The following is an 18439-nucleotide window of genomic DNA, read 5'->3' as shown; positions in this document are numbered from 1 at the left end:
ACACCTGACTGACAAAGCTGAATAGCTTAAAACTACCACCAACCACATCTCCATATGAATGCATTCATTGTCTCTAAATAAGTCTCTCACATAGCAGCATTCCCAGTTCTTTTTGCCTCTAATATTTCCCCATCTTGAGCAAGCTTTTCCCAATTCCAAACCTTACAACACTCAAGCTGATTATTATGAGAATCAACGCCAAGGGTCCAATCTTTTCCTTCACCTTCTCAAGGGGATCATTTTATACTTCTGATGTGAACGGGGGACTGGCTCGAGTCTCCCTTTAGAGAGAACACAGGGCCCTTTTTCTTAACACATTCTAAGCTGTGACTCACAGAAATAATCAGGATGGATAAAAACAGATTGCTAAAGAAAATTAAATCAGCTACTTTAACTTCAGCGGCACCATGTCCCCTCAACCTAAGAGATTATGGGAAGTCATGGCTTCATATAATTGTTTCCTTGCAGAGGACCAAATTTGAGGAGTTCCATCCCCCTTTAAATGATATTTGGAGATCAGTGTAGATACACCTATGATTAGTTCTATACATAGCCTTTGTCTCCTGGGGAAAATTCTTTGGGGAAATCACTGTACCATGCAAAATATTGATTACACAAATCAGGCAAGAAAACAGATATATAAAAAAATTAAGTAAACTTACAAAGCTGTATTAATTGCTTACCCATGGGTAGACAAAAAAACCACCTAGGATACCAAGTAGGACAGCAACTTATTTTTTAGCAGAAGCAAGCTGAAGTGATACATGCTTTAATATGGCCTCCAAGTATTTTCTTTTTTTTTTTTGTTACTTCCTCAGCTTGCTATAGCTTAGACATCAAAGTGCGTTTTGTTTTATACAGTAGTTAGCTGTCAAAGCTTCAATCAGTGATTTTTAATAGTTTATTCTCAGTAACAAGTTAGGTAAGAAAACATCTGGGGATCCTCTTAGCCTTTCAATTTAAACATGATTATGGAGTCATAAGGGATAAATGAGTAATAAACAAAACATCCCAAATCCAACACAGGTTTACTGTGAATCTACTTTTTTGCACAATTCTCTTTTTTTCTTAAAGACTTTTTTTTTTTTAAAGTAATCTCTACACCCAATGTAGGGCTTGAACTTACAACCACGAGGTAAAGAGTCACATACTCTACCGCCTGAGCCAGCCAGGTGCCCACTTTTTTGTACAATTCTGTAGTAAGGCTACTTGAAATAAAAAAAAAAAATAGATTCCTGATCCCCAGTAAGTTTCCACAACTGAGACGGTTTCTTACCCTATTACCCCTCTTCATAACAATTGCTTTCACCAAAAACTGCCCTTTATTAGAGATCCAATATATCAATGCAAAGGAAAAACAATGATCCAGTTAAAATTGTAACACAACTCCAGCATATCAATTCTGTCTTCAAAAGTGAACTCCAGTTAGAACAAACTGTGGAAACTGAACCTGGATTATAAGAATGAACTCTCAATCATTTCAATTAATATTTACCAAAGTGCTGCCAAAAATTGATATTCATCCCATCTGGCATTCTAGCTCTTTGCTAATCAACATTAAGATAAATCTGGTCCAAACACCTTTGGTGAAAACACCCAGTTCTGGGGCGCCTGGGTGGCTCAGTCGGTTGAGCATCTGCCTTTGGCTTGGGTCATGATCCCGGGGTCCTGGGATCGGGCCCCACATCAGGCTCCCTGCTCCTCGGGAAGCCTGCTTCTCCCTCTTCCACTCCCCCTGCTTGTGTTCCCTCTCTCATTGTGTCTCTGACAAATAAATAAATAAATAATCTTAAAAAAAAAAATCTCTAAAAAAAAAGAAAAGAAAACACCCAGTTAAATTAAGCAAGTTTATCAAGAACACTGCCACTCACCACAGAATGGCAGGCAGGCAGACAGACAGACACACCCTTTGTTTCTAACATCACAAAATTTGGGTTCTCTATCTTCAACTGATAACTTTCCTCTCAATTAAAAACTTATAAAGAGGTTCCTGATTTTGGCTGAAGCTCTGTGTCCTTCAGAAAGAAGGGATCCATAAGTTGTAGAAGCAAAAGAACTAAAAAAAGATAAACATAATTTAAATTGTAATGCTACAGCCACCCAATTTCATAAAGTTTGGGTCAGAGAGGAAACTTTAAAAAATAAACCAATTAAACAAAATTCATCTGGATTTTTTTAAAGTTTGGTCTGGTTTTTCATGGCAGAAACTAGCCTCTCTGAGAACCTATGGATGTAAGAAATAAACCTATGGAGAGATAGACAGGACTTTTAGGTTTCAGTTAACAGCAAAGTTTGTTCACTCTAGCTAGGTTTCTCCAATAGGGCTGAATACTAAACAAAGCCGGTGACAAGGTACTCAGGAAGAGACTTTAGCAGAGTTAATCTCTCACAACTATCAGGATTTCCTTGAACCACCATTTGACAGGGGCTGTTCCCTCTTTCCACTAGCACCTCCTTCCTTTTCAGATTGTTTTTGCTGATTAAGGCAGTCCCAAGTATGAAAATGGTGAAGACAGCCTTAATGGACAGATGCAGTACAGTTCCAAAAACCCACTCCTAGCCTTTTTTTTTCTCCCCCCCACCCCGCGGTTTACTGCATCAGATGCCACACAAGAAAGGGCTCCTCTTTTCTTCTCTGTTCATTTTACTACATATGAGATCGACATATCAGTAAAAAAAGAGATAAGAGTCCTGAATCTCCTTACCCTGCTGCAGGGGCGAGATGATGGGAGGGAAAGAAGAATGAAGGGTAGAATCAGAAAATCAAAATAAACTGATGGGATGTGGAGCTCTTACTTCCCATTCCATTTCCCCTTTTCTCACAAGGTTAAGTCGGCTGAAGTCGGGGTTGCATTAGAAAAAGCACACACACACACCTTGAGCCCTGGAAGGGAGGTGAGGTTCGCTCCGCAGCGCTCGGTGGGGCTCCGGGCTCCGCCCCGCCCGCCTGGGGCAGCTCAACCCTCCTCGCCCCGCCCGGGCAGGAGGGATGAGAAGGGGCTTATAGCGGTCTTGGCAGGAGGAGGGGGAGGGGGCTGCTCTGAGCGCCAGGCTCTCTGAGCACAGTACTCCGCGGTGCGCCGACACCCCCTCCCCCAGCCGGCTGCCGCTTGCTCCCCTTTGCTGCCGGAAGCCAGCCCCGCCCCCTCAACTCCATCCCGGCCCTCTGCAAACCCCCTCCCGTCCTCACAGCCAATGGCAAGCCAGGGAGCCAGCAGAGCGACCCGACAAGCAGCCAACTGGGGAGGCCCACTGGGAGGTCAGCCGCCGGGGATAGGCCAGCTACCCGCGGCCCCGGCCCCTGCGCGGCTCCTCTTTGTTAGAGCTGTCCCTATCTCCCCTGGCTACCACCCCAAAGCCAGGAGCCAAGCATCCCACAGCTGGGCCAGGTGATGCAGTGCTCCTTCTACAGCTCCCCCGCCCACTCTCTCTGCCTGGGTGCTAGGAGTGACCCCCATCCAGGCGATACCTCCGAGAGCGCCTCAGACTTCCATAGCAATAGCCACCAGATGACACCCGACAGTTAAAAGAAGCTCTCGGGGCCATTCTGCCTCGCCCTTCTTTCCTCAGGCTAATCAACTTCGCACAGTGGATAGATATAGGTTTGCATATTAGATCAGCTGCACACATCAATCCACCCTGTCTGAAACTCCTGCTTCCTGTGATGCAGAAACTAAGAAGGGAGGGGGCATGTATGGAAGGTATGTATCTGGAAGTTGGTGGGGGTAGAAGGAATACATCAAATAATCTGCAAAAACACACACAGTTGGCTCCAACCCAGGTCAGATATAAAACATCTATATCCAGTTAAATCCAAGCTAACCACTCCCTGAGCAGGTTTCAGTACAATCAGGAAGCAAAGATCTAAATCTTGTTTAAGCCATATACCAAATATTGGGGAAAAACTCTTAGCAACAGCCAGGTGGCTAGATAACTGGCAGGCTGCATCAACACTTCAATCACTAATGCCAACGTTAGGGGCATAACACTGCTGGGATGGAATATGCCAAGGACTGCAGACTATTTTCTTAGGTTTACTGGCAGAACAGTGCATGGGGCTCATTTAAGTAAAATACAATGGGGATCAGGGAAGGCAAGCTATTACCTATATTGTCATTTTTGTCCACAGAGTTCTTGCAACTAATGTTAAGTATCTACATCACATTCTACAATCCTCCTTAGTTCCCCCCAAGTAGTACTATAATTTTTTTTTTTTAAGGTTTTATTTATTTGACAGAGAGAGACACAGTGAGAGAGGGAACACAAGCAGGGGGAGTGGGAGAGGGAGAAGCAGGCTTCCCACTGAGCAGGGAGCCCGATGCGGGGCTCGATCCTAGGACCCTGGGAGCATGACCTGAGCCGAAGGCAGACGCTTAATGACTGAGCCACCCAGGTGCCTCTCTTTCTTTTTTAATTTTTTTTTTTGCCACTGAAATGCTTCTTTAGGTAGCTTTTTTTTAAACCCTATATAATCTTTTTTTTTTAAGATTTTATTTATTTATTTGAGAGAGAGAGCTTGAGAGGGGGTAGGGTCAGAGGGAGAAGCAGACTCCCCGCCGAGCAGGGAGCCCGATGCGGGACTCGGTCCCGGGTCTCCAGGATCATGACCTGAGCCAAAGGCAGTCGCCCAACCAACTGAGCCACCCAGGCACCCTACTATAATTTTTAAAAGACAACAAAATACTTGCAATTTAAGTAGCCCTTTCTTATGTGGAGCTCAAAGGATTTCATTTCTATAACAGTCTTCTTGTAAGATAGAAAAGGAGCTGTATGGCATGCCCCCTTTAAAGACAGCTCTTTTTTTTTTCTTTTTTAAAAGATTTTTATTTATCTGATGGGGCGCCTGGGTGGCTCAGACGTTAAGCGTTTGCCTTCAGCTCAGGTCAGGATCCCAGGGTCCTGGGATTGAGCCCCGCATCGGGCTCCCTGCTCAGTGGGAAGCCTGCTTCTCCCTCTCCCACGCCCCCTGCTTGTGTTCCTTCTCTCACTGTGTCTCTCTCTGTCAAATAAATAAAATCTTTAAAAAATAAAAAAGATTTTTATTTATCTGAGAGACAGAGGGAGTGCATATGCAGCGGGGGAGCAGAAGGGGAGGAGGAAAGGGACAAGTGGGCTCCACTAACCCAGGGCTCAATCCCAGGACCCCCATGTCATGACCTGAGCCCAAAGGCAGACACTTAACTGTTCAACTGACTGAGCCACCCAGAAGCCCAGAAACTAAAACTTAAATGGTTCCAAGATCATGCATGCACCAATTAATCTGCCAAGACATCAAAAACAAAGAAACAAACGTATCAATCTCACCACTATTATCACAAATGTTCTTAGCAAGAGGGTAATTCAGATAAAATTTCTAATATCCTCTTCTAAAATATAAATGAGGAACTCTTAGGGAGTTTCAATTTCAAATACCTTAACTAAATTAAAATGTCAAATTCACCTTGCCAAAGTATCTATATAGTCCACAGAGGAACTACAACAGTTTAATAAAAGATCACTGGGGAAGCCCAAAACATTTCCTCCTAAAAAATAATTCAATTCCAATTTCTTTTCATGTCCCTCAAATGTACTCTTTCTATCTTATTACCATTACCCTAACAGAGACGCTTAACATGTCTGTGGGGTAACTATAACTTCTTTCTAGTCTCCCTCATTCTGCATACCACTGCTTTCAACCATTTGCTCTTTTTTTTTTTTTTTTTTTTAAAGATTTTATTTATTTATTTGACAGAGACAGTGAGAGAGGGAACACAAGCAGGGGGAGTGAGAGACGGAGAAGCAGGCTTCCCGCGGAGCAGGGAGCCCGATGTGGGGCTCGATCCCAGGACCCTGGGATCATGACCTGAGCCGAAGGCAGACGCCTAACGACTGAGCCACCCAGGTGCCCCCCATTTGCTCTTCTTAAGAACTACAGAAACTGATGCATGGGTGGCTCAGTTGTCTGCCTTCGGCTTGGGTTGTGATCCGGAGTCCTGGGATAGAGCCTGCATCAGGCTCCCTGCTTAGCGGGGGTCTGCTTCTCCCTCTCACTCTGTGCTCTCTCTCCCTCTCAAGTAAATAAATAAATAAATAAATAAATAAATAAATAAATAACTACAGAAACAGTTAAGTTTATTGTACATTTACTAGGTCCAAGGCCCTATGTCAAGAACTATATATTTTTATTTATTATTTTGTCATAATAAACCTATGAAATAGACATTTTCCCCATTTTTGCAGATGAAGAAACTCAGGTCCAGAGAGGCTGAAGGATCTTCTCTAGGTCACATAGCTGGTAAATGGAAAAGTTACCATTAGAATATTAGAATTTGAGTCTTCTTGGCTCCAAATCTAATACTCCTATCCATTAAGCTATCTGTGGCTCTCTCTTACTTAGGTCATCCAGCCAAGTTTCCGCTCTATAGTTATACGTTCCATAATCTAGCACTATCCCATATTACCAAACTTACTTCCTACCTTTCCTCAGCATGTTTTCCCCACACCAGACAAACTAATCTGCTTGCTCATTGTCTGTGTATCATGTTCGCCCATTTCTACTTTCATGCCATGACTTGTGCTGTTACAATCATGCGATTTAAATCCTACTCATTCTTCGGGGCGCCTGGGTGGCTCGGTTGGTTAAGCGACTGCCTTCGGCTCAGGTCTTGATCCTGGAGTCCCAGGATCCAGTCCCTCATCGGGCTCCCTGCTCAGCAGGAAGTCTGCTTCTCCCTCTGACCCATCCCCCTTTCATGCTCTCTCTCTCTCTCAAATAAATAAGTAAAAAAATCTTTAAATCCTACCCATTCTTCAAGGCCCAGCTCAAATTCCACCTCCCCTGTAGAGCCTTCTTTGATGCTGTCAGCAATGATTCCTTTTCTGAATCACTACTACACAATTTAATACTTATTCTGTTGTCTAATATGTGATTTGTCTTCCTAATTTAGATTGTAACTCAGAACTTGCATATTTGCCTTTGTATCTTCTCCCTTCCCAATTATGCACAATAAGGCACACATAGTAAAGTCCTCAATATATATTTAGATCAGTAAACTTCATAGCAAAAGAATGGTCCAAACCACCTAAATGACCTAAGTTCTCATAAAAGCCACTAAAGTTGAAATCATTAATAATTCTCTTCATTCATTTTCATGATACAACAATCAAATTCTAACTCTGCCATTACTAAGTACTTATCCACTCTGTGCTTCAACAGTATCATGGACAAACTGACAGGAGGGGCTTCAAGAGAGCTGGTAATGCTTCTTGATCTGGGAACTAGTTACATAGGTATCAATTTGTGAAAATTCACAGAGCTGTACACTTATGTGCACTTTTCTGTACTATATATTTTGTCTCAATAAAAAGCTTTAAAATATCAGATTGTATTATAAAATAATCACATCTGTTTTTAAGCACATATGAGTATTATGTATGTCTGTAGGTCCAAGAAAATATTTGCTGGAAGTATATACACCAATCTGTCAATAGTGGTTACCACTGAGAGGATAAAAGGGCTAAGGGGGAACAAAGGAGAGAACTTTTTAAATATTCGTTTTACTGGATCTTTCAAAAAGTAAACAACATCCATTAATTTTGTAATTTTAGTAGATTAGCTGAGTAGTGGAATTAACAGATTTTTTTAATAGTTTTTAAACTTTTTATGTTGAACGCATCTAACTTTTATAATCAGTAAAAGATATTAAAGTAGAAAACAAGCACACTGCCTTTCAGAAGCAGAAGGAAAAGATCAATGAGCTAGACTGAAAACTAGTTCAGGTAACAATCAACTAATCTGATCACACTTCAACATTTCTTGAGTACTCTGGCAAATTTCCCAAATGACATTTATAACAAACAAAACACCAAAAAAAGTGCCTTTGACAGTTAACTTACTCCAATTAAAATGAATAAACAGTTTTCAGTAGAACTGAATAACAAAAACAAAACCATAACAATGATCTATCCCAGGCAGAAGCTGAAAGTACTAAAAGGCCTTTTCCCCATAAAGACCTGCTATGTGACATTTTATAGAATTCAAACACCCATGAGACAGAACACAGTCTTTGATTTAAAAAACAAACAAAAAACCCTTTATTATCCACTAGTCTTAAAGAGAACAGATTTGAAAAAAACAAATATGAAAGTAAAAAAAAGGCAAAAAAATAAAAAAAATAAATTTTAAAAAAAGCAATGCTTTCAACTATAATCTCAATGTAGCAAAGTATTAAGTTTGTTGTGTTTTTTTTAGCTGGCTGCACTTTCTCTTTCAGACACTAGAGGGAAGTGTAAAATCCATTCACTATATCTTTGGAAATTCAATTTATTCATTCATTCACTCATATCATCATATATTATTGCATTCCAATATACCAGGAACTCTATTAGACCCAGAGACAAAAAAAGTGAATAAGCTACAGTCCCGGTCTTTAAGGTGGTTAATCTAATGAGGAGAAACAATCAGTTAAAAAAAAAGGGGGGGGGACCTCCAACAAAGAATGTGTATAAGAAACAAACCCAACTTTTACAAGACTGTGGGTTTGGGGCAGGACTGAAGGGGAAGCATTTCTAGCAGAGGGAGAAAAAAACATGTATCCATATGATAATTCACACTAGACAAACCAGCTTATCCAAACTAGTTTCTTCTATTTATTTTCCCCACCTTAATCTAAATGGAAATAACCTATACCTAGAAGGCATCTTTAAACTATTATCTATAGAAAGTAGAGGCATGAGGTGTTAACAAATGTGGAAGATTTGCTAAAATACTGAATTGACTAGGTTTCAAAAGCTATTTTACACAGTTTTTAAAGAATTTTTTTTAAAGTTTATTTATTTAAGTAAGCTCTACAACCAACGTGGAGCTCAAACTCACGACCCTGAGATCAAGAGTCTCCTGCTCTTCTGACTGAGCCAGCCAGGTGCCCCCTATTATATAGAGTTTTAAAAACATGAAGGTAACAGGTACAACTGGAATTAAGACTGCTTACATGATAATAAAAATTCTCGTTTGCAATCATGATAAATTATACTACGCATCCCTGAAAATTGTGTCAAGGGTAAAAAAATAAACAGAAGTTTCCTAAATGTGCTCTGTCTTATACAAATTAAGCTTCCCAAGTTTGGAAAGAGTACTCTTGACAATTAGCTTTCACTGATGCCTTGATCAAGAGACATCTTGGTTAGCATATCATTTCCACACCTAAATAATTCAAGCCTACACAGGAGAGACTAAGACTTGAGCTCAAAGTCACCGTAAGAGTGATGGAAACATTTGTGCGGTAGATTTTCCCCTAATCCTAAAATGACTGTTACATATTTTGCTATGGTCTGGGACGTCTAGATTGTATGGGTTGGGTTGGGGAGCTGGAGACAAGGAACAAGTTGTTAACTTCTCATACTGAGGGTAAATTTCTCATACTCATGGGATAGCACATGGTAGAAAAAGTAAAAGCCAACATCCTGAAAAAGTTTCACACACATACATAAAATGAGGCAGCAAACTTGTGAATCAAGCATGATTTGGCATCTTTAAATGCAGAGCCGATTCTTTTCTAGTGCCAAAGCCAATGGCTTCTCCCGTACATGAAATGGCACAGTTCCTGAAAAAGCCCTGGACGCTGTTTCCCCACAATCCTATAATCTGTCAGAAGACAGAAAACAAAAAGAAGGCTTTGCCAGCCAGAAAAAGCAAATTATAACCAACACAGAGCCAACACTTTACTTCAGACAGAAGGAGCTTTTCTATGCATCTTTGGAAGGAGAGAGACAAAAGAAGCTTACTATTGCTCAAATAACCAAGGCAAAACATTTTAACCAAATACCATCTTGGATAAGCATTTGATGCAATAGCCTGCTTCCTCACTTCTTATTCATAGCCTTCAAGAATAATTTGCAACACTTATGAAAAAGAGTTGATGGCCACAAAACATAAAGAATGTTTACAAGTCAATAAGAAAAAGACAACCAAAGGGGAAATTTTCAAAAGGCATGAACCAGTAGTCACAGAAGTAATACACAGGTCAAGTAAGATATACGTACTTCATATCGTTAGAAAGCAGTGGAAGTGCCTTCCCCACACCACTCGAAAGGTATTCTGACTTGACAGTACTGCCAACTGCAAGCTTCAAAGAAACTTGGCTACTCAGAATGAAAAAACAGAAGATAATGGTACCTAAAATCATCACACTGTACACTTTAAATATCTTACAATTTTATTTGTCAATTATACCTCAAATAAGCCGGGATGGGAGAGGTAAGGGTGCCTAGCATAAGTAATACAGTCCTAAAAATATTTAGAACAGGAGCTTTGTGAAACATCTACTCTGGGAAGGCAACTATTAAAAAGAATGGATACAGGTAAACTGCAAATCAAATCCAAAGGAACTAAAATAAGAATATAAGATGAACCTTTACCTGTGAACATAAAACAGCTGAAGTCAATCCCTAAGTCTACAATGAACAAGGGAGATAATGGAAGCAAATAAAAGAAAATCTTAATACAACCACAGAGGTAAAGCATCTCTAAGAAAGTAAGCTTACTTAACTGCCCTGCTGTGGAAATAGGCCATTCTGGGACCCCGTTTCCAGTCACCAAATGCAAAAGAAAAGCAAATGATGCCTGGATGCAACAAAAGTCTTCCCATCAAAGAGGAAAAGAAAGCTAAGCCTTTCACTTGTCCTTGATACAAAGAGGGAATGGGGGCGCCTGGCTGGCTCAGTCGGTGGAGCACGTGACTCTTGATCTCAGGGTTAGGAGTCTGAGCCTCACATTGGGTGTAGAGATTACTTAAAAATCTTAAAAAAAAAAAAAAAAAAGAAGAGGGAATGAATTGTGGGAGAACTCAAATTCCAGAAAAAAGATTCAATTCCAATCTATGTAAAGCTAAGAACTTCACGTCACTTTGTTCTAAAATTAGCAATACACAGGTCCCTACTGAAAAAATACACAAGATCCCAACTGAGCTGTCAGCAGGGTAAAGTTCTAAGCATGTCAGCAGATTACTGCTTAACCATTTCAGTTTTCCCCTATCAGTTTCAGACATAAAAGAACCACATCCCAAGTTTGCTCTATTGTTAATGCCACTTTAGAGGCCAAGAAAAATTTAGTTCATCAGACTGAAATTTCAAGCATTTGCTAAGTACATTATAGGTAATGATGCCACGGATTCTATATTTAGCCTCAGGTGTGGAACAAGGAGTGGTAGCATTGCCTGAAAGGGCACCATGTCCCTCCTCCAAGCCTAACTGCAGCCATCACCTAAGCCTTCATGGAAGTGGCTATATGATGTCGCCTAAAATAAATTAAAATGCATTTTCAATGCTTTTTTTGGGAGTGGTTCCACTAAATGGCTATGAAGCTTTAAATATAGATAATAAATCACCCCTACCAGTCCTTTAAACATTCAGCATTGTAACTGCCATAGGGTGGCATTCATACCCTCACTTGAACCAAAAAGCCAAGAATGGTAAAAACTCTTGTGATAGGAATCCTCTGAACTGATATTATAATATATACTTTAGAAATATGCTTTGAGGGGTGCCTGGGTGACTTAGTCACTTAAGCAACTGCCTTCAGCTCAGGTCATGATCTCAGGGTCCTGGCATTGAGCCCCTCATCAGGCTCCCTGCCCTGCTTCTCCTTCTCCCTCTCCCTCTGCCTGCAGCTCCCCCTGCTTGTGCTCTCTCTCTCTCTCTCAAATGAATAAAATCTTAAAAAATATATATATTCTTTGGCTAAAATTTGTTACATTGTGATTCCATAATTGTTACATTCCAGAAATGAGGGTAGCATATCTTTTCCCAAATCCAGAGCTATTTTTTTCTTCAAATAGTATTTATAAAAATGTATCACCTTTCTCAAAATGAACTTAAGGCCTCTAACAGACAGCATGTTGCTAATCTTCACAACATCCCAATAAAGAACTATTATTTAGCATTTTTATCACACTTTAACTTGCAAAAGTGTTTTACAATTATTTTCATTAGTAGTCATGCCTCACAACCACGCATGAGCTAAACTGGTCCTGTTATCCTCATTTGACAGCTGAGAAAACTGATGTATTTGTAAGGCCAAGGTCAAGCCAGTCTGTTTTTCCAAAACCAGGAACCTAACCCTTAAAAACAGTCTCATTCACTCAACCAGTGTACCTGTATTGCTTATAACCCTAGTTTTAGTAGGTTCTTAGAGCACAGGAATCCACCTAAAACGGTGGTACAAAAACATTGTTATTATAGCACTTCAACAAAAATATACAACCACATTCAAATACAAATAGGTAAGGATTTAATAATAATGACACAGGGAGTTTTCAAAAATTGGTTTCCAAAACCTCTATGTCATCATTTGAAAACAAAAAAGGATCAAATACTTCACCTTATTTTTCTCCTCAATCCACTACAAGCAGACTTCTAACTCCATCAGTCCAATGAGTGGTTCTTTTTTTTTACTATTTTATTTATTTACTTGAGAGAGAGAGATAGCAAGAGAGCATGAGCAGGGGAGAGAGGGAGAAGCAGGCTCCCCACTGAGCAGGGAGCCCGACACAGGGCTCCATCCAGGACCCTGGGATCATGACCTGAGCCAAAGGCAGATGCTTAACCAACTGAGCCACCCAGGCACCCCCCAATGAGTGTTTTTACTAAAGGTCACCAATAACCTCCAAGTTACCAAATCCCATGGGTACTTCTCCCTTCTCCTCTGAGACAATAATTAATATAGTAACCCATTCCATCCTTTTTTTTTTTTTAAGATTTTATTTATTTATTTGACAGAGAGAGACACATCAAGAGAGGGAACACAAGCGGGGGGGGGGGGGGGCAGGAGAGGGAGGAGCAGGCTTCCCGCAGAGCAGGGAGCCCGATGTGGGGCTCGATCCCAGGACCCTAGGAGCATGACCTGAGCCGACGGCAGACGCTTAACGAATGAGCCACCCAGGAGTCCCAACCCATTCCATCCTTGAAACATACTTACTTGACTTCTATACCATCACTGGTTTTCCTCCTACCTCACTGGCTGCTCCTTCTCCATCAGACCCACCTTCTCTAGCCACAATCCATTCCTAGGTGACCTCCTGATTGAATTTCAGGACTTCATATTCTATCTACATGTTGATGATTTACAAGTCTATGACTCCAGCCCAGATTTCTCCAAGGAATGCCAGGCTTTTCTAGCTAACTATCTTATAGCTCCAGCTGGCTGTCTAACAAGCATCTCAAATTTGACATGACCAAAACAAAATCCTTTTTCCTCAAATCAGAAAATTCCTAATACTAAGTAGATTTTTCTTTTAAGAGTTCTTTATTTTAGAGAGAGAGAGCACAAGCAGAAGGGGCAGAGGGAGAGGGAGACAGAATTTCAAGCAGACACTGTACCAAGCAGGGAGCCCAACAATGGGCTCAATCTCACAACCCTGAGATCACAACCTGAGCTGAAACTAAGAGTCTAACACTTAATCAACTGTGCCACCCAGCCACCCCAACCAAAACAAAATTCTTTTTTTTTAAGGTTTTATTTATTTGAGAGAGAGAGAGAGACAGCATGAGCAGGGTGAGGGGCAGAGGGAGAAGCAGACTCCCCACTGAGCAGGGAGCCCAATGAGGGGCTCGATCCCAGGATCCTGGGATCATGACCCAAGCTGAAGGCAGACGCTTTACCAACTGAGCCACCCAGGTGCCCCTCAAAACAAAATTAACAAATATGTTCTGCCAGAGTCCTACCCATCTCAATAAACATCATTGCCATTTACCTACCTAGTTGCTCCAGCCAATAATGCAGAAGTTAAGCATGATTCCTCTCTTTGCCTCAGTCCCCCTAGCTGCTGCCAATCCCTGAGCAAGCCCTGTCCACTTCACTTCCAAAAGAAACTCCAAATCAGTCTACTTCTCTACAGGTCTTCTACCATCACTTCGGTCCAAGTCACCATCAACTTTCATCTGAATTAGTACAAGTCTTGTAACTAGTCTCCTTGCCACTACTCTGGATCCCCCTACAATCAATCCATTTCCACACAGTAACCAGAACTTACTTACTTACTTACTTTCTGCCTTCCTTCCTTTCTTTCTAAGATTTTATTTATTTATTTGACAGAGAGAGATAGCGAGGGCAGGAATATAAGCAGGGGCAATGTGAGAGGGAGAAGCAGGCTTCCTGCTGAGCAGGGAGCCCGAGGCAGGGCTGGATCCCAGGACCCTGGGATTATGACCTGAGCAGAAGGCAGACGCCCAACGACTGAGCCACCCAGGCGCCCCCAGAACATTCTTTCTAATTACAAATCAACTCACATTGTATCCCCACTTAAAAACCTCCAAAAAACACATTACCCTAGCTTTCAAATCTCCATGTCATCTGATCTCTGCCTTCTTCTGGCACCACTCTCCCTCTCACCCACCATATTCAAGCCATATTAGCCTTATTTCTATTCCTCCAAGATATGGAGTTCATTCCTCTTTAGCTTTGTATTAGAATGTCTGATCTGGTAATCTCTGAATCCTAGATCTTAACTGCCACACTCTCAGAGAGGTATTCCCTATTCTCCTAATCTGAAGTAGCTACCCATTCATTCTCTAACACATCATTCTTTTAATTCTCTGCATAGTATTTATTATTAAATGGGTTTTTAAAAAATATTTTATTTACTTGAGAGAGAGCGAGCAAGCTAGAGAGAGAGCCCAAGTGGGAGGGGAAGTTGGAGACGGAGAAGCAGGCTCCCTGCTGAGCAAGGAGCAGGATGTGGGGGATCATGACCCGAGCTGAAGGCAGACACTTAACCGACTGAGCCACCCAGGCACCCCTCATTAAATAGCTTTTTTTTAAAAATTTTTTATTGTTATGTTAATCCCCATACATTACATCATTAGTTTTAGATATAGTGTTCCATGATTCATTGTTTGTGCATAACACCCAGTGCTCCATGCAGAACGTGCCCTCCTCAATACCCATCACCAGGCTAACCCATCCTCCCACCCCCCTCCCCTCTAGAACCCTCAGTTTGTTTTTCAGAGTCCATCGTCTCTCATGGTTCTTCTCCCCCTCCAATTTCCCCCCCTTCATTCTTCCCCTCCTGCTACATTCTTCTTCTTTTTTCTTTCTTAACATATTTTGCATTATTTGTTTCAGAGGTACAGATCTGAGATTCAACAGTCTTGTAAATAGCTTTTAAAAAAGTTGTTTCTTGTCTGTTTACTCTCCCTGGAATACAAGCTCCATAAGAGGAGGGACTTTGTCTATCTTGATTACCAGTGCATTACTAGTGCTCTACACATACTAGAAACTCAGTAACTTTGGCAGGCTTAGTTACCCCTACCCACAAAGAGCTCACAGTCCAGTTGAAAAAACAAAACATTTAAATAATACATGCAATGCTAGCAGGATAATGAAATGTCACAGTAGCCCAACAGCAGGAGTGATTAATTCTGCCTTGGGAACTGGAAGACTTCACAGAAGAAATGAGCTATGAGCTAAATCCTAAAGATTAATTAGGAGATTCACCAGATTATGGGTTATGTTTGTCTGTTTTGGAAGAAGCATCCATGGAGGGAAAGAAAATAGCTTGAGCAAAAATATAATGAAGGGGGGCGCCTGGGTGGCTCAGACGTTAAGTGTCTGCCTTCCGCTCAGGTCATGATCCCAGGGTGCTGGGATCGAGTCCTGCATCGGGCTCCCTGCTCTTCCTTCCCCCACTCCCCCTGCTTGTGTTCCCTCTTTTGCTGTGTCTCTCTGTCAAATAAATAAATAAAATCTTTAAAATATATATATAATGAGGAAAGGAGGAAGGAAGATGGAATCAATCATCTGCTATATATTAGGCACTGTGGATAATGAAGGGTCCTAAAGGGAAAGGGCATAAGTAGCCTTACAATTAAGGAAGATCACTCTTGTGGCAGTGTGGTGGACCAAGTGAAGGGGTGATAAGACTTGAGGCACGTAGACCAGCTAGGAGGTTATTGCAACTGTCCAAGGAGAAATAAAAATGGTCTAATCTAAGACTGGTTGGTTGGAAAGGAAAGGCAGATTAAGGAGATCTTCAAGGTTAAAATCAGATCTAGGAATCAAGCAGATACAAGTGATAAGGGAGAGGGAAGAAGCAAGGTCAAATCCACTGTTTTTGATTTAGGCAACTATATGGCTATTAATAAGCAGGGAATCTAGAAGGTTTAGATTTTGTGGGAAAAATAATGAATTCCAAGATGCCCATAAGATGTCCAGGTGGATTTTGGAAATATAGGTCTGGATCCCAGGAGAGATTTGAGTTAAGTGTACAGACTTGGATGCTGTGTCTCTGTGTATAGTGAATTACATTACCTGTGAAAAATAAAAGAAGAAGAAAAAGGTGGCTAAGAACAGAATTCTCAGAAACATTAACATGTAGAGACTGGACAGAAGAAAAGAAGACTATGAGGGAGACTAAACAGGAATAAGAAGAGAAAAAGCAAGTGTGGACAATATCCACAGTTTAAAGAAGCAGAGAGATGGGTTGCCTGGGTGGCTCAGTGTTAAGCATCCAACTCTTACTTCTTTTTTTTTTTTTTTTTTTTTTAAGATTTTATTCATTTATTTGACAGAGAGAGAGAGAGATAGTGAGAGCAGGAACACAGGCAGGGGGAGTGGAGAGGGAGAAGCAGGCTTCCCGCAGAGCAGAGAGCCCGATGCGGGGCTCGATCCCAGGATGCTGGGATCATGACCTGAGCCGAAGGCAGACGCTTAACGACTGAGCCACCCAGGTGCCCCCAACTCTTACTTCTGGCTCAAGTCATGATCTCAGGTTTATGAGATGGAGCAGGTCGTGGAGCCTGCTTAGAATCCTCTCTCCTTCTCCTTCTGCCCCTCCCTCTCTAAAATATAAAAATAAAAAAAACAAAGAAGCAGAGAGGCCAAAAAAAAAAAAAAAAAAAATTAATTAAAAGAAAAAAGCAGCAGGGGCTCCTGGGTGGCTCAGTCCTTAAGCGTCTGCCTTCGGCTCAGGTCATGATCTCAGGACCCAGGGATTGAGCCCGTGTCGGGCTCGCTGCTCCGCGGGAAGCCTGCTTCTCCCTCTCCCACTCCCCCTGCTTGTGTTCCCTCTCTTGCTGTCTCTCTCTCTCTCTCTCTCTCTGTCAAATAAATAAATAATCTTTTTAAAAAATAAAAGAAGCAGAGAGGCAACACAAAGGACTGAAAAGCATCATCTGGGTTTGACAATTAGGTCACTGAGCAGAGCAATTTCAGTGAAGTGGTAGGGACAAAATCAAATTACGTGCTTGAGGAATAAATAGGCTGTGAGAAAGTGAAAAGAGCAGGAGGAAGACTACTTTTACAAACAAAAGAGAAACTGAGCAGTAGCTGGGAGTAAGGTGGGGACAAAGAATTGGGGAAAAGAAATAAATACAGTCAGGCGCCTGGGTGGCTCAGTTGTTAGTTAAGCATCTGCCTTTGGCTTGGGTCATGATCCCAGGGTCCTGGGATCAAGTCCTGCATCGGGATCCCTGCTCATCGGGGAGTCTGTTTCTCCCTCTACCCTTCCCCCCTGCTCATGATCTCTCTCTCAAATAAATAAAATCTTAAAAAAAAAAAAAGAAATACAGACATAAAGACTGAAGATTCAGATGAAAGAGAAACAGTGGTACAAGGTCTCAGAGGAATTAACAATATGGCGAAGAAAGGCCAACATCATTATAGTCAAGTCTGTAGGTGTGGAAAAAAGTAAAGGTTAACTTTCACTTGATAGCTTTTGAGAGAAAGGTAGGGGAGAGAATAACATTAAGGGACCAGAGATCAGTTGGATTAACAATTTACCAAGACCAGGCAGATATTTAGGTGATACATAGGAGCCTAACTAGTCACCCAACAACCTTCTGCTAAGAGAAATGATCTTATTTTATCTATTGTTTTTTTTTAAAGATTTTATGTATTTATCTGACACAGAGAGAGAGAGCACAAGCAGGGGGAGTGGCAGGCAGAGGGAGAAGCAGGCTCCCCGCAGAGCAGGGGGAGTGGCAGGCAGAGGGAGAAGCAGGCTCCCCGCAAAGCAGGGGGAGCCCAATGTGGGACTCAATCCCAGGACCCCAGGATCATGACCTGAGCCGAAGGCAGGTGCTTATCCAACTGAGCCACCCAGGCACCCGATCTTACTTTATCTAAATAAAAGTCCTTACTTAGAAATTTGAGATGTGGTGGAAAATCAGAGTAGTTGTGGGAAAAAAGAGCAGAGACATGATCCAGAAACACTAGCAAATAGTTCAAATTGCCTCTCACAAGAAAGCAGCAGAGAGAAGAGGATGGATGGCCGAGCAGAGGGGGAAACACTATTAATCAATATTGGGCCTGGTCCAGCTGCCCAAAAATCACAGCCAATTTTCTCAATGTCTTACCAAATCTGAAAATCCACACTCACCTAGAAGCTGTACTACTTAACTTCCAAGAATTTGAAGGATGTGTCCTGCCACAATATTCTGGACGTCTAAGCTTCAGTTCATTAAGTAA

General features: G+C 41.6%; 1 protein-coding gene across 4 annotated transcripts in view; it reads right to left on the bottom strand.

The window, feature by feature from the left end:
* The window catches only part of FAM222B (family with sequence similarity 222 member B), a 75674-nt gene that overhangs the window by 40538 nt on the left and 16697 nt on the right, over window positions 1-18439 (bottom strand). The window contains exon 1 of one of the 4 annotated variants that reach the window (XM_036122067.2): window positions 2877-3123. The exons of the other annotated variants lie outside the window; for them this stretch is intronic. The gene's annotated coding sequence lies outside the window, so the exon portion shown is untranslated. Of the gene's footprint in view, window positions 1-2876; window positions 3124-18439 lie in introns of those variants that run through there. 4 annotated transcript variants of the gene reach the window in all.

Source organism: Halichoerus grypus, chromosome 2 (assembly GCF_964656455.1).
Source record: "Halichoerus grypus chromosome 2, mHalGry1.hap1.1, whole genome shotgun sequence".
Taxonomy (NCBI): Eukaryota; Metazoa; Chordata; class Mammalia; order Carnivora; family Phocidae; genus Halichoerus; species Halichoerus grypus.
This window is presented reverse-complemented; position numbering and strand designations above follow the sequence as displayed.